This window comes from Pantherophis guttatus, chromosome 5 (genome assembly GCF_059756535.1).
Source record: "Pantherophis guttatus breed Tessera chromosome 5, ASM5975653v1, whole genome shotgun sequence".
NCBI classification, from domain to species: domain Eukaryota; kingdom Metazoa; phylum Chordata; class Lepidosauria; order Squamata; family Colubridae; genus Pantherophis; species Pantherophis guttatus.
The window spans coordinates 71,574,862-71,591,243 of record NC_142067.1 but is presented as its reverse complement, the minus strand read 5'-3'; the positions used below and the strand labels follow the sequence as shown (position 1 = coordinate 71,591,243).

The window sequence follows — 16,382 nt, the reverse complement described above, 5'->3', positions numbered from 1 at the left end:
TTTCAATTTAAATCTCAGCATATGTCATAATAGTCATCATTTCCAAATTGTATTACCTTAATTCAATCACTAGCATCTGTGTATCTTGTATTTTGTTCAATCAATCCTTATTCATCAGTTTAACATTTGTTTGCAAGTTAAAATTAAAACGTATTACATCAAACAGTACATTTTTTATTATTTTTATCCCCTTGATATCATCCACTATTTTAATAGCCACCTCTTATTTTCTATTTTTATTATTTCACAACCCTTCCTGTTTTTATCCAAAAATCATATATACCTAGGCTTTTAAACTTTATCATATATACATAGGCTTTTAAACTTTACATTTCAGTTAGTCACATTTAAATTTATCCACTTTAATTCTTCCTTTTCTTCCTTTTCCTCTCTGTCCAAAGTGCTCTATTTCAAGGTTCATCAGTTCAAAATAAAGAATTTCTGTATGTCCCTTTAAAACTTTTAAAATGTCTGATCCAAGCGTAGTGCATCAGCTTCCTGTCTTTGTTAACTACGCCACACCTAATTTTGTCAGTCTCCATTGTTAAAATCCAAAATGTTCTTTCTTTCTTCTTTCTTCTTTCTTAAAATCATCTGGGACAGAGTAGGAATCTCCAAAATCCTTATATCCAATATTAATTTCAAGTAATCCAAGGTAAAAAGCCAATTAACATGTTTCTTTTCCACCCAGAAAGGGAAATCTCTTTAATCCACTTCTCTGTTTAATCACTGCAGACTCCATGGCTATTTCTCTATCTTCATTAGCTTCATTTTCTTTTAGAGGCATTAATTCTCAGGAATATCCATTTCTCCTCTCCACTCCAGTTAAAGGCACAGTCAAATTTCAGAAATTTATTAATACCAAATCATCCAGTTTAAGTTTACTGCAACAAAATTCAATTTGGGTCTTTTACCCATTTTTTTTTCCTTTTCAATCTTTAAGCCCCGCAGTCCAACAGCCGCTTTTAATTTTGGGGTCTTATTTTCCAATAATTCCAAATAGGTACGTTATTGCCTGGGTTGGTGTCGCTCACCCGGCTTCTTGATTTTTGCTCTTTCTTCATCTTCTTCCTCCAGCACAATCCTTGTTCCTGGTTGCCGCAGTTTCAGGGCAGCCACCATAGCTGCCGTCCCGCTGCCGCCGGCATGAAGGAGAAGCCTCCGGCCCCGAGGAACCCGCCCATTCCTCTCGGCCGCCCAAGGTGTTCCTTCTTGTCCCCCTGTCCCTACAAGACAGGGGAGGTCCGCAGACCTATCGGCGGCAGTTTAGCAGAGGGGATTTGGCAGGGCTCAGCGGAGCTCGCCATTTCCCCGTCTGTGTCCCAGCGACGCCAACCGGAAGTCCCCAACATTTATCCTCTTTATTCCTTCATAAACCAATTATCAATTTCTAACTATTCAGCATTAAAAATTCTAAATTAAACATTTTAAAACTTTAAACATTTTATCACCTATACCTTTTGAAATAGTATAATCTTATATTAAACATTTTAAAAACCTCTTAATGCATCAATAAGACCTTCTTAGTTCATTTCTCAAAATATAAATTTCAAAACCTTCAGGAAACTATCCCTTAAATTTTTAATTAACCATTTCTATATTTTTCCAGTCCTTCTTCCTCAATCAACATTGCTCCCTAATAAAGTTCTAAATTAGACATTTATCCTCTTTAATCCTTCATAAAATTAAACATTTTAAAACTTTAAACATTTTATCTCATATACCTTCTTAAAATATTATAATCTTATGTTAAACATTTTAAAAATCTCTTAATACATCAATAAGACATTAAGTCATTTCTCAAAATATAAATTTCAAGCCCTTCAGAAAGGTATCCCTCAAATTTTTAATTAGCCATTTTAATACCTCAATAACTCTTAAAAAGCTATCATTTTTACCTCGATAACTCTTAAAAAGCTATCATTTTTATGTCCAAAACCCATTGTAATAACACACTTCCTTTATATTATTCTTAGAAGAAACTTTAAAAATACAAATTTAATTAAGCTTCTCAACCTATTGTCAAAATCCTCCCCAAAAAAGATTAATCTTCAGTTCTTCCCTTCTTTCTGTATTTTTCCCAATCCTTTTTCTTCGATAATTCTTTCTTCTTCAGCATTGCTCCTCCTGCTGCTTTTATTTTCGAGAATTTTAAAATTTGGATTTGAGGTTGATGTCTCTTTGAAAGTTTTTGTCTTCTTAAAGTTATTTCATTTAGTTTGAAACCCCCATAACTCTCTCTCAAGTCCTTCTGATTAAACTCTTCCAGATTCCTTTGCTTTCCCCTCTTGGTCTGGAAAGCATCCTTTTTATCCAAAGTCACATTAAACTGAATTTCTGCCCCATCTTCTTCCAACAGTTCACTACTGTCTAACAAGCCTTGAAATAATACTATATTCTCCTTTGTCTCCATGTTTTGAGTCAAAACAGTTTCCCCTTCCTGAGACCTTTCATCAAAAAAACCTTTAAGACTTTCCAGTAAAGCAGTGGTTTGTGACTCAAAAATTTCATGTATTATAACTCTTATTTGTGTATTTGCTGATGTGTGTAATAATAGTCCTTCGGCACTTTCAAAGGTACCAGCCATTTTCTTTTTTTCAAAGTCCAATTATTTTTAAGTTTGTTCAGCTATCAGGTCAATAAATCCAATAATTTTCCACACAATTTAGAAGTATAAAGTAGTTAAGGTCAATACCATAGTCTTTTTCATTTCACTAGCACTTTAAATCTTTTTCTTGCCGCGTAATCCGGTAGCTTTTACAATGTTGCAGTTTTAACGATCACTTTCACTTGTAAATTTCGTTTTAAACACCCTTAAGCGCCATCTTTTTTCCTTTTTCTTTTAAACGGAGTTAAAGTTTAATACTTGCATTTCCTGTTCTCCTGATTTGCTCTGCCAGCATCCAGGTTTGAATTTTCTCATAGTCCTTAAAATTGCGCTGGTGTGGTCGCGACCCCTTGTTCTGCTTAAAGCAGAATCGTCTGGAGCACTGAAGGGCTTTCAGGGAGCTCTCACCCTGCAAACCCCAGGCTTAAAAAAAAAAAAGCCTGGGGGTCTAGGGGAGCTCTACCCAGACCCTTCTGCTCTTCTCTCCCCCTTTTTCCCTGGGGGAGAGTTTCGAGCTGCTAGAACAGCTGATTTTCGCTGTTCTAGCGGCAAACGGAATCACGGGGCTGGAGCTCCAAAAGGAGCGTCCATTCGGGGAACGCGGAGCCACCGGCGATACAAAAATAATATTGATACAAATGAGAATTGCTACATTAATCAATCAATCAACATTAATTTATATCAGCACGTAGTCCTTCATTTTTCAATTAAATATTTGCTACACCCTTCTAGTAATAATAGCATTATTCTTGAGCATACCTAATAATACCCGTTTTCAAAATCTAATCTTAACCTCTACCTTTCACTTTAAATGTGTTGTGCAAAAATATGTATAACAATATTCCACCTATTCCTAATTTCTTGGTCTACTCTAATTCTTAATACAGCCAATGTAATGATTGCCTCTCCTTCCAATTTAAGAAAGTAAAAACTCTGGAAACATTGTTCAAAACGAATCTTTTATTAAGCAGAAGTGATAACAACCCAGTTAAAGCAAGATCTGAATACCCTTAGGCAAGACAAGTAGGATTAAAGCAGTAGAGACCCCTCCCTTTAAGTCAGAATGCAGATATTAGCCAATACACAAGTGTGAAGATGTTTTCTTTACTATTTTCTCCTGAACAAACATGCATTCACACCGTTATCCTTTAAAATGAAACAACCCACATGGCTATCATAAACATTCCTCCACCTAAAGAGGATCTCAGGGCTCTTTGGCACCAGGATATAGGTTGTAAAATATCTGTTGACACAGGCAATGCTAGTAAATCAAATCCAAGTCTCCCCCTTCTTCCAATTGAATGGCAGTATCACTTTTAGGGATCTGACAGCCAATCTTGTTTATTTTAAAAAAGGGTTCCTTCCTATCCATCGTCCCTCTCCCTTTTAGAAGTTTCTCTTCTCTTTTTAACTCACCTCCCATACTCCTCCCTTGGAGCCTTATCTATATCTTTGATATTCAACCCAGCCAGTATTCCCAACTCCACTATTTTTTGCTGCCAGTCCACCCCCGAGTCTGCCAAATCCTCTTTCTTTTACCCAAAAGTTTCTTTCAGTTTATTCAGTTCTATTTTTCTACCTCCTAGTGTATATTCTCCCAACTTTATTTCACCCAACTTTATTATCTCCTCCTTCTTTCTCCTTGTATTATTTATTGTGTAGTCTGTTCTATCTCATCCTCTAAGCTCCCAGTTGTCTTCCTTGTTTCCTGGATTTTATTATCTTGATTCATTATTCCTTGTTGCACATTTTCAGTCTTTCCAGTTATATTATGTAGTAAGTTTTTTATCTCCCTGAAGTTTCTTGTCATTGTATCATAAAAACCTTGGAGCATCAACATAATCTCTTGTTGAAGTCCCTCCTGTTCTTCCTGATGATCTTGTCTTATTTTAAAAAGTCCAAATATTACTCCATGTTCTGTCAATTGTCTATCACCATTTAAAAGTCTATTCTTTTTAATTTCCCGAAGCCAGCAAGTTACTTGATCTTAATATTGTCCATCAGGAGATACAATAGTTATAGTTCTTTATATCCCACAGTTAGTCAGTTAGTTTCATTTATGCAGTCCAGGGAGCTTTCCAAATAACTCCTTAAATCCACTCTTCAAATTGCTAGTTAGTTCCAGTATTCAAAAGACATTCCATTGAATATCCTCCAGGTTTTCAAGGTTGATCCTCTGGTAACCATAAAGTAGATAAGTTTAGAACAATAGATAATACAGCAGGCCTCCAGGTGTTCTTTTGTTTTGTTTTGTTTTCTTTCTTTTCAGAATTTTCCAAGGTTATTTTTGTTATCCTAGGAGTATGACATAGTATATATACAATCACCACCAGTATATGGCACCTTCAGCTTAAAATTCAACGATCGGTATTCTACCAGTTATTTATTTCAAGTTAATTTGAAAAAGTATTCAATAAACAGTCAATTATCCAGCATTTTAAAATGCCTATTCAAAGTTATGCCAGTAAGATTTATACATCCAGTCATTCTCTGTTTTATAGCCTTTACTTATTTCCTGTTAGGGTGCAATTTCTCTCTGTGTCTCTTCAGTTGCCACTTAAAAGTATTCCAGAGAGCCTCTTCCCCAGATTTATTTTCTTTTATTTTAGGGTCAAGTCCTAAGCAAAAATTAAAAATCATCTCACCCAGCTCCAATCACTGTTCACTCACACCGCTCCAGCACAATCTTGGTTTCTTTGGCTGCCCCTACTTCATGGCAGCCATAATGGCTGCCTCATCTTCATCTTTGGCAAAGAGGGAAGAAACCCTGGGTCCAGCAGGAGAACTGTCACTCTCCACGACCTTCAGAGTGCCCCTCCTTTGTGTGCCACCCCTATGGGGTAACTTTAGCCCCTTGGGGGGGCCCTCTGACGCAGAGGATTTGGTGTGGGGATGCAGAGCCCTGCTCCCCTGCATTGATCTCGCAGCGATATCAAACCGGCAGTCTTTAATTTGATACTTAAAGATTCATTAATCAGAAATATATAAAATAAATGAATATGGTTTATTCATCTAGAATTATTTTCCTGTAAAGAATATATGTCATATCTGAATTCTGAATCTAAACTTCAGAATATGATCAGAAATGGAAATTTAGATTTATTATTTTGTCATTTTCTTTCTCTATTAATTATTCAATTATTCTTTTTCTCCTCCAACACTGCTTCTTTCCTTCTCCTCCTCATCTAACACCTCCACCTCCAGCTAAAGGTATTCCTCAACCTACCAACACAATTGAGCCCTAAATTTCTATTGCTGATCAAGATAGTTGTTAAGTGAATTTTGCCCTATTTTACAATGTTTCTTGCCAAAGATGTTAAGTGAATCACTGCAATTGTTAAGTTAGTAGCACAGTTGTTAAGTGAATATGTCTTCCTCATTGTCTTTGTTGTTAGAAGAGTTATTCTGTTTTGCCTTATATAAGCATAAGTGCTATCAACAATATTTAAATATAAGAATGACTTTAAAATATATCTACTGCTTGGAGAAGATTTTTATGTGAAATTGGGTTTCCTATTGCAAAAAGAAAGGAATTGTGGTAATAGTCATTGTGGAATGACTTGTTATATTTGGTGGATATCATTATGATCAAATAGTGCATTTAGCAGGTGAACCTATGTAGGTCAAAAGAGTGAACTTGTCTAATAAGAAAGTATACATCATATTTATAGTTTGTTGTCATACAGATTTCAAGGAAAGAAAAAGAGAAGGAAAGAATATAGCATCACAATCCCTTTCATTTCTGTGTATACAGTAAATATAATGAAGTAAAGAATTAGTAAATCCCATTATATAAATTAGATTGTATCTTTCTATATAATCTATTTTATCTAAATATTCAATGAATGTTCATGTCGCAAAGAACTGAGCATATCTTATATTTGTCAAACTAAATCCTTTGTACATTTATCCAGATATCCTGAAATAAACACATTTTTTTCTAGTTTACAATGGAAACATATTAGATTATTAGTTGTGCAACATTTAATGTTAAAGAATTTGTCAATTGTACACTGTTTTTAAAATTCAAGTTGCCATTTGTCAATAAAATTATTAAAATAGATGTTTATAATAAATTTATTTATAAATATTATGCATTTTTGTACAAAATTTATAATAACCATAATATTAACTAGCAGTCCCAAAAGGAACATGCCTCATATTCTTGGCATGCCTTTCATTCTCATTGAGCGTGGGGGCCAGCGGTCAGGAATGGGTTAACTCTCTTGTCTGATGTCTATGGACCGAGTCTGCAAGCTGATAAGCTCCACCCCTTCCTCTTGCTTCCCAGCTTTCAGTCTCGGTCTGATTTGGACAGACACAGATTTCTGAGCTGCCCATTTCTCACTGTTTGTGTGAACTTTTGGTTGAGATTTTTTCTCCCAAACTGCTCCCAGAAACTGGTTGAGCTTGCCAGTGTGAAGGGTCTAGTGCCCGAGCCTGCTGAAGGCTGTCCGCGGCATTTAGGGACTGGGGCCTCCCGGTCTCTGCCAGGGACTCACCCCCCCTCCAACAGCTCATGCCCAATACCGCTGCAGGACATTGTGGGGTTTTTTTTTCCGGAGCCCTTCAGATCGAATTGCAGCAGGCTTTTCAATCATCCAGAGAGCCTTGGATTGCGTCGGCAGCTCTTCCCTTTGCACGACACGGTTGGAGCGGTTTCGGGAGCCTCCCAGCATCACTGGTTGCAGGCTCTGATCTTCCCAGCGGGGCACCCAGCGACGTTCCCACGGGTGGCGGAGGGCTCCGACAATTTGTCTACTCTTGGCTGACAGGCAGATTGCGGCGTCTCCTGGGCTTTGCCCATACGCCAGCCAGCTGGCTGAACTCAGGAAGATTTGGATGATCAAGGCAGCAGCACCGGTCCGGCTTTCTCCCTTTTGGAGGTGGGGAGCTTCAGGAAGAGTACTGTAGCCTCCTTTCGACTTGAGGCACTTATTATTCATTATCCTCTAGGCTTGATTCGGCCGTTATTTCTCCAGCTGACGTTTTGTTTGTAGCCTTGTGTGTTGTGGCAGCCCGATTGCTTTACTTATCTTGGCTGCCATTTTGGGGCAGTCTCGTGTGCATTAGAGGCCTGGTTTCAGGGCTTTTCAAGATGGCCTCAGTCAGGCAAGCTAAAGCGGCCAAGCACGCCTTGCCAGACAATGAGCAGCCTGGTACTTCCCAAGCTGCTCCACCTAAAAAGAGCAAAAAGTCTCATACGCAGACTAGGCCAACAAAGTCTAGTGCGGCCCTAGCCAGAGAAGAACTTAGACTTCACCAGGCCATAGAGAGATCAATCCAGAAGGCCCTTAAGGAAGCCTCAGTGAGGGAAATGGACCCTCACACTCAGAGCACTGAACCTGTCATCCCCCCACCAGCGGGACCTCCAGCCCTCTTAGCCTCCACTCCGGCCTTGTCCCTGGATGCTAATTCTTTGTTAGTGATGGAGCAAGGGGGGGTTAATGAGGCCCTGTTTGGGGCCCAATCAGACCAAATTCCTCCCAGAGCAACTTCACCGGGGCCTCAAGGAGCTCCAGCTTCGGCTGGCACCTCTCAGGCCTTGCAGGCAGACAAAAGTGGGTTCCTCATTTCCCCAGATTTGGCCAGTTATATCCAGGAAGCCATCAAAAAGAGTATTAATGTAGAATTGCAGCACAGACCCTCCTCTTGGGTGTCGGATTTGGCAGACTACCAGATTGATGTGGAAGGGTCCCATTTATCAGGGGTTCAGCACCCAGCCCCTGCCTGAGCTCCCTCTATGGGCTCATCAGGCCATGACTCCTTGATGGGGGAGGAATTAAGAGACCAGGATATGTTGAAGACGAGAATCTGTCTCCAGATCAACTGTCCTTTGTAGGTTTATTTAAACTGCAATTATTTCACTCACTTCTGCACAAGGCCAAAACTACTATGGGTTTGGGCCTGACACAATCAAAGCCCAACCCTCAAGGGGGCAAGGCCATTCCATCAGTTCCACTTTTCGAGGAACCCACCTTTGAAGCAGAGGAAATTCCAGGTCCTAAGATGTTTAGAGATGTCCTACAGAGACAATGGTCCACCCCAGCTTCAGGGCCCAACCCAAACAGTTTAGATAGGAGGCTCTATAATCTGGCACCTGACCTGTCCACCCTCCTGCAGGTACCTTCTGTAGACACACCCGTACTCACCCTGTCGGCCCCATCCAACTTAACAGGCCCTCCGGAGGACAGCCTTCGCCCAGAGGACAAATGTCTTGAGCATTCCTTGGTCAAGGCCCACCAGGCTACAGCCTGATCAGTTAAGTCAGCCATGGCCGTGTCCTTTTTTAATCAGGCCTCAATTCTAAGGCTCCGTCAGCTCCAGGAGCGACTTCCCATATCAGATACAAGATCTCACCAGGACATCAACAAGGTGTTGGCAGCGTTAGAGTACTCAGCTGACACCACATTGAACACATTGAGATTTGCAGCCAAGGCCATAGGATCTACAGTGGCAGCACGCCCTCTGCTCTGGTTCCGCTAGTGGCAGGCGGATGCTAAGTCCAAGTGGCGTCTGGCCACCTCTCCCTTTGAGGGTACCAAGCTCTTTGGAGCCCCATTGGAGCCTTTGTTGATTGAATCTAGGGCTAAACGCTGCATTTTGCCGAACATGTCCTGTAGGTCGGAGCAATGCTCATCTACTTCCTTTCGTCCCTTTCGGGGTTCGGAGAGAAGTTATTCAGGTCCCATGTCCCAGAGATATTTCCCACCCCATCAAGACCACCCACAGGACTGCCAGGGGCCCTCAGCCCAAAGGGGACAGTTCAGGCGCCCGTTTCGGGTGGCCAAGGCCGCCCCTTCCATCAGGCTCGTTGACTGCACGTCCATCCCTCCCATTGAGGGCTGCCTGGCTCTCTTTGCCAGCCAATGGGAGACGATCACCTCGGATGCTTGAGTCAGGGAGACGGTCAGGTCGGGCCTCTCCCTAGAATTTCTCTCCACCCCCCAGAGGAATTTCTCTGATGCCCCCTTTCACGGGATCGGACAGCCCGGCTCCTGGTGTCATCAGCCATTCAACATCTCCTCGATATCCAGGCCATAGAACCAGTGCCACAGGAGCAGCAGGGACAAGGATTTTATTCTCACCTGTTTGTGATCCAAAAATCCTCGGAAGGATGGAGAGCAATTCTTGATCTCAAGTCCTTGAACCATCGGGTCATATACCAGCAGTTCAAGATGCAGTCCCTCCAGTCCATTTTGGAGGGCATCAGGGTCAGGGATTTCCTCACGTCAGTCGACCTGATGGAGGCTTATCTCCATGTCCCCATTCACCCGATCTTCCAAAAATTCCTCAGGTTTTGCCATGCGAACAGTCACTATCAGTATTGCGTTCTCCCTTTCGGCCTCTCCTTGGCTCCCCGAGTGTTCACAAAATTGATGGCCGCACTGGCGGGCCACCTCCCTTCGCTGCCAATAAGGATTCAGTTCTACTTGGATGACCTCCTTATCCAGTCCGCTTTGGAGTGGCTAGTGTGTCAAGACCTGGACATCACCCTCCAGGTCTTGAAGAACCACGGTTTTTCTGTCAATCTGGCCAAGAGCCACCTGATACCAACTACTCGCATTCAACACCTGGGTGCCGTAATCGACACAGTAGAAAGTAAGGTCTATCTCTCCCAGGAATGCCTGTCCAGCCTACAGTTCCTAGTCAGGTCAATCACATCAGGGAGACCAGTTCCCCTGGTGTCACTATCCCAACTCCTCGGGAAGATGGTCTCTTGTATAGGCATTGTCCCGTGGGCTCGGCTCCACTGCAGGGCTCTGCAGTGGTTCCTGCTCCCGTACCAGAAATGTCACTTGGGGCCCTCCCGGTTACCGGTCTGCCTCCCCTCCAAGGTCTGCAGTTCCCTTTGATGGTGGGTCTCGGATTCAGTTCTCAAGGGGAGGGAGTTCAGGGAACCCCATTGCCTCATCCTGACCATGGATGCCAGCCTTCACAGTTGGGGAGCTCACCTAGCATCAACCATGGCTCAGGGCCGTTGGACCCAGGCCGACCTGTGTCACAATATCAGTTAGTTGGTGCTCCGGGCCATCCATCTAGCCCTCTGTGTGTTCCAGGACAGGGTTCAGGACAGACATGTATTAATCCGGACAGACAACATGGCCGTGAAGGCTCATGTGAACTGCCTGGGGGGGACCCGTTCTCGGCACCATATGGAGGAAGCTGAGAAGCTGGGAGCCTGGGCAGAGACTCATCTGAGGTCCCTTCGGGCCTCTCACATCTCAGGGGTGGCAAATACACAGGCCAACTGGCTCAGTCGAGCCACAGTGGTCCAAGGGGAATGGAGCCTGGACCCAGCTCTGTTTCAGCAGATCACAGCTCGCTTCGGCCATCCGGTGGTGGACCTCTTCGCCACCTGGACCATCCGCCAGACAACACAGTACTTCTCACAGTTTCCTAAGCCAGAGGCGGAGGCCATGGATGCCTTGCTCAGCCATTGGCTTCCCGGCCTCCTGTACACCTTCCCTCCCCTTCCCCTGATCCCCAAGGTCCTCAGGAAGCTGTTGATGGAACGGGCGGAGTTACTCCTGATCGCTCCCCACTGGCCTCATCACTCCTGGTTCACGGACCTCCTCGCCTTGTTGGTGCAGTGGCTGTGGCGCCTGCCGCCGGACATCGTCATCCTTCGGCAGGGATCCTTAATACACCAGGATGCCAAATGGTTGCAGCTGACTGTTTGGAGGTTGAGTGGCGCCTGCTGAGGGAGACCAGACTGTCTTCATGTGTCATCACCATGATCCAGGCTGCCCCCCGCCCATCAACCACCCAGATCTACGACTCCACATGGCGGTCATTTGTGGGTTGGTGTGACAGACGGGGCTTCGCTCCCATTATGGCCTCCACCGAGCAGGTATTGGAATTCCTCCAGGATGGCTTGGACACGGGGTTGACACCCAATACCTTTCGCAGGCAAGTTGCAGCTATTTCATCTATACTTTGTTGTCGGGCTAAGGGTTCCTTGGCCAGCCGTCCCTTGATAAGGCAATTCCTCTGGGGCGCTACCAACCTTCGTCCCCCGGCTATCCATAGGTACCCTACATGGGATTTGCCTCGGGTCCTCAAGGCACTGACACAGGGCTCTTTCGAACCGCTCTGGGAAGTTAGCCTACAATTCATGTCTTATAAAGTAGCCTTCCTACTGGCCATTACTTCAGCCAGATGAATTTCAGAGCTGGCAGCCCTTTCCATCAGGGCTGACCTGTGCATCTTCCATGCCGATAGGGTTGTCCTGAGGTTGGACCCCACTTTCCTCCCTAAGTTAAACACTCCCTTCCACAGGGCACAGGAGTTAGTTCTCCCAAACTTCTGCCCCAACCCCACCCATCCCTTAGAACTGGCCTGGCACTCCTTAGATGTCAGACGGGCCCTCTGTATCTACCTGCAGCGCACCTCAGTGCTGCGACGGATGGAGTCTCTCTTCATCTCGTTCCAACCAGGGACCATCGGCCAGAAGGTTTCATCAGCAACGTTGGGGCGACTATTGCTAAGGCTTATGAGGCACAGGCCTTGACAGTCCCTCGCCGTCTCATGGCTCATTCCACGAGGAGCGCTTCTACCTCGGTGGCCTGGGCTACTCAGGCCTCCTTACTAGATGTCTGCAGGGCCACCACCTGGATGTCCCCAGTTCCATTTATCCACCATTACAAAATTGACACCTATGCCTTGGTGGAGGCAGCTTTTGGCTGCCGAATGCTCCAACAGGGTCACACAGGGGTAGACTCACCGGCCCGGGCGGTGCCTCCCAATTGGACCTATGCTTTGGCATATCCCATTCCTGACCACTGGCCCCCACGCTCAATGAGAAAGGGCGTTGTCTTACCTGAACGCCCATTCTGATGGGCAGGGAGGCCAGTGGTCAGCCCCTCCCTGCTTCTCACCCATTTCCAGTTCACCGTGTGTGCACTAATGTTCTCCTTTCAGCTCAGCGTGTGAGTCTGCAGCATCATCTCTCATCAGAAAGCTGGGAAGCAAGAGGAAGAGGCAGAGTTTATCAGCTTGCAGACTCGGTCCATAGACATCAGACAAGAGAGTTAAAAAAGAATCAAATGAGTGCATGGGAGAAAAATATTGGACATGATATAAATTTCAATGAATGGGAGGAGGCATGGAATAAGAACCTTAAATTGACCAGAGCGGCAACATACAAGGAAAATCATTACAAGATGTTCCACAGATGGTATCTAGCCCCAGCTAGGCTAGCAAAGATATATCCCAATATACATCCCAACTGTTGGAAATGTGGCCATGGTCAAGGCACCTTCTTTCACATGTGGTGGACGTGCCCAGAAGCAAAAGGATATTGGAGTAAGATCAGGAGATGGTTACAGGCACACTTGGGAAAAGGTTAGAAGAAGAGTATATTCAAAAGTTCCATGTTGGATTTCGGTGCAGGAAGCTCAGGTTTACCCAACATTGTATAAAGGAGAGAAAACCTTCACATATGAAGGTTTCTTGGATGTTCAGGGTAATCCGAAGTCACAAGAATTATTAACTCTTCAAGGATATAAGATAGACTGGTGGTCTTATTCTCAAGTGCACTCCAGGTATAAAAAAGATTTACATAGTGAAGATTTACATTGTCTACCGTAAAAGACAAGAATTGGATAAGATCTTATTAGAAGGAGGGAAAGGGATATTATCTAAATGTTATGCATATTTATTGTCTCTGCAGATAGGACAGGATGTAGTGAAGGATTGTATGATAGCATGGGGGCGAAATTTTGGATATCCCCTTGACTTCCAGCAATGGGAACAGATTTGGTTGAAAAATATGAAATTAACCATGGCCTCCTCATATAAAGAAAACATATATAAAATGGTCTACCGGTGGCATCTCCCCCCGGCGAGATTAGCTAAAATGTTTCCCGGGACATCTGCCTGTTGTTGGAAGTGCGGTTACAGCAATGGAATCTATTTTCACCAATGGTGGACCTGCCCGCAGGCGGTTAAATATTGGAAAAAAATACGGCAATGGATTTTGGAAATTACACAGATTAATTTGGAATCAAGACCTGAGATTTTCCTATTGGGGGCAAAACCTTTGAATGTTAAATCAGATATATGGTTCTTGTTGATTCACATTATCACTGCAGCAAGATTAGCGTATGCGCAGGAGTGGAAAAATCAATACTTACCGATAGATTTGAAAATAATATATAAAATTAATGAGTGTGTGGAATCAGATAGATTAACTAGATTGATCAATGGTAAAAAAGAGTCAGAATTTTATAACAGTTGGAAAGTATGGTACGATTGGGTCCAGAAAAGGTGGGATAGAATAGATATATGATGATGTATATATATATGGTGGCAAATATGTATGTATAAAGGAATGATTTTATATTTATGGACAATGTAATCATATTATACCATGGTGGCAGGATTGTATATTTTATTTGTGTATTAGTGTATAGAATATATTAATAAAAATTATATATATAAAAAATAAAAAAAAGGAGATGGTTACAAGAAATAATTGGGGAAGACATTGAATTAACACCGGAAATATTTCTCCTGGGAATAGTAAAGAAGACATACGGAAAGGAAAGGATTCATTTAATGATACACATAATTACAGCTGCCAGACTGGCTTATGCACAATATTGGAAAGAGAAAACCCAGCCACCAGAAGAGCTTATAATTAGGAAAATATTGGAGTGCGCAGAGATGACTAAATTAACCCATGAAATAAATGATGATGAGAATGTAGAATATTATACTGTGTGGGAAAGGTGGTATGAATGGATGTCTGATAAAATGAAAGAAAGAGAAAAGGGTGTGTTAAATAAAAGCAAAAAGTAATTTGAATTGTCACCAGAAATATATTCTGTATATAGTTAAAATCATTGCACATCTGATATTAATGGAAATGTCAATATATATATTTTAAAAATCAATAAAGTTTTTCCCCCAAAAAAAGAGAGTTAACCCGTTCCTGACCGCTGGCCCCCTCGCCCCTCAGAACAGGCGTTCAGGTAAGACGCCCTTTTTAAGACACAGCAAAGAAATTAACTACAAAAATGCAAGAACAAACTATAAACAAAAGAGTGATAGATAATCCAATAATAACAAGAACAGAAACAAAGAATGAATTAGCCAGACATGTTGCTATCGAAGCAACCTGGTCTACCCAAGGAGCATACTTGTAAGGACTGCCTCTCCTTCCAACTTAAGAAAATAAAACTCTTGAGACATAGTATCTCAAAAGGAGCCTTTTATTAAGTAGAATGGACAGCAATGGATTCAAAGCAACATCTGAATATCCTTAGGTAAGACAAGTAGGATTAAAGCAGTAGAGACCCCTCCCTTAAGCCAGAATGCAGATTTTAGCCAATACACAAGTGTGAAGATGTTTTCTTTACCAGCTGCCCTGAGAACTGGATAAGTATGTATTCACATCGTTTCTCCTTTATCTTTTAAAGTGAAACAGCCCACATGGCTGTCATAAACATTCCTCAACGTTAAGGGGATCTCAGGGCTCTTTGGCGCCAGGATATAGGTTGTAAAGTATCTGTTGACACAGGCAATGCTAGTAAATTGAATCCAAGTCTCTCCCTTCTCCCAATTGAATGGCATTGTCACTTTAGGGATCTGACATGCTACCTTCCTTAGAAAACGAAAGGGTCCACCTGTGGAAAAAATATAAACAAAATTTCATGATAGTATATTAACAAGGTTTGTTAGGGTATTGGGAGTGAAATTTTTTCAGTAAGGTTGAGAAACATGGTATTTAGCAACCTATTCATTGTGGGCTGAGGGTAAATGTTTCCAAGCAACTAAGTATTGGATTTTCCCTCTGTGAATCCTAGAGTCAAGGATTTCCTTGATTTCAAAGTGTTGTTCACCTTCAATCATGATGGGGACAGGTGGTGTGGATGCAGGTGGTCTAAGGGATGAGATTACTTCTCGCTTGAGTAAACTAATGTGGAATACTGGGTGGACTTGCAGTTATCCTGTTGAAAATTAATAAAACATCTTAAATATTGTTCTAGCACTGAGCTCAATCTTTCAGAATTACCGTTAGTACATGCGTGGTGTGAGGAGCTGAACTCGTGAGAAAGGTTTTTTTTACAATGTGTCTCCTTGGACAGAATGGCGAGGAACGCGATGGTGCTGGAAAGGTAAGACGTGCATCCCACTTCTCTCCTGCCTCACCTGCCACCCCTCTCAATAAAGAGACGGTGGGGAAGGGAAGCAGCCAGGCTGCCTGTTGCCATTGGGGTGCGATGGGACGTGTTGGGCCGCGAGATGCAACACGTCCAGCACCATTACGTTCCTCGCCTTTCTGTCCAGGGAGACACATTGTAGAAAAAACTTTTCGGAAGTTCAGCCAAACTCCTTGAACTCGCGAGAAATTTTTTTCTACAACGTGTCTCCCTGGACAGAAAGGTGAGGAGTGTGATGGTGCTGGTAAGACACACGTCTCACGGCCCAACACATCCCACCCCAATAGCAACAGCAGCCTGGCTGCTTCCCTTCCCAACCATCTCTTTATTGAGGGGGTGGCAGGTGGGGTGGGGGAGAAGCGAGAAACTTCTCACCCATCCCACCTGCCACCCCAAATTACACCCTAAAGGGAGCAGGTGGGGGCAGGTGCCTAAGCAAGGGACAGGAGCCCTGTCATGCCCAGCGGTTGGTGGAGAAGAGATGGCAAGGGGAGCCACATCTCACTCCATGCGTCTCGCTTCTCCCTCGCCCCACCTGCCAGAAACGAGTCTTTGTGAGACTCATCGAGCTGCCACCGCCACCTCATAGAGCAGGATTCTGCAAG

General features: G+C 43.1%; 1 protein-coding gene and 1 pseudogene across 3 annotated transcripts in view; both read left to right on the top strand.

The window, feature by feature from the left end:
- The window catches only part of IL1RAPL1 (interleukin 1 receptor accessory protein like 1), a 2,053,286-nt gene that overhangs the window by 445,295 nt on the left and 1,591,609 nt on the right, over positions 1-16,382 (top strand). The window lies entirely within an intron of this gene.
- LOC148113458 (uncharacterized) lies at positions 6,850-14,983 on the top strand (annotated as a pseudogene). Its single transcript, XR_015734500.1, has one exon. The product of XR_015734500.1 is annotated as an uncharacterized LOC148113458 (transcript).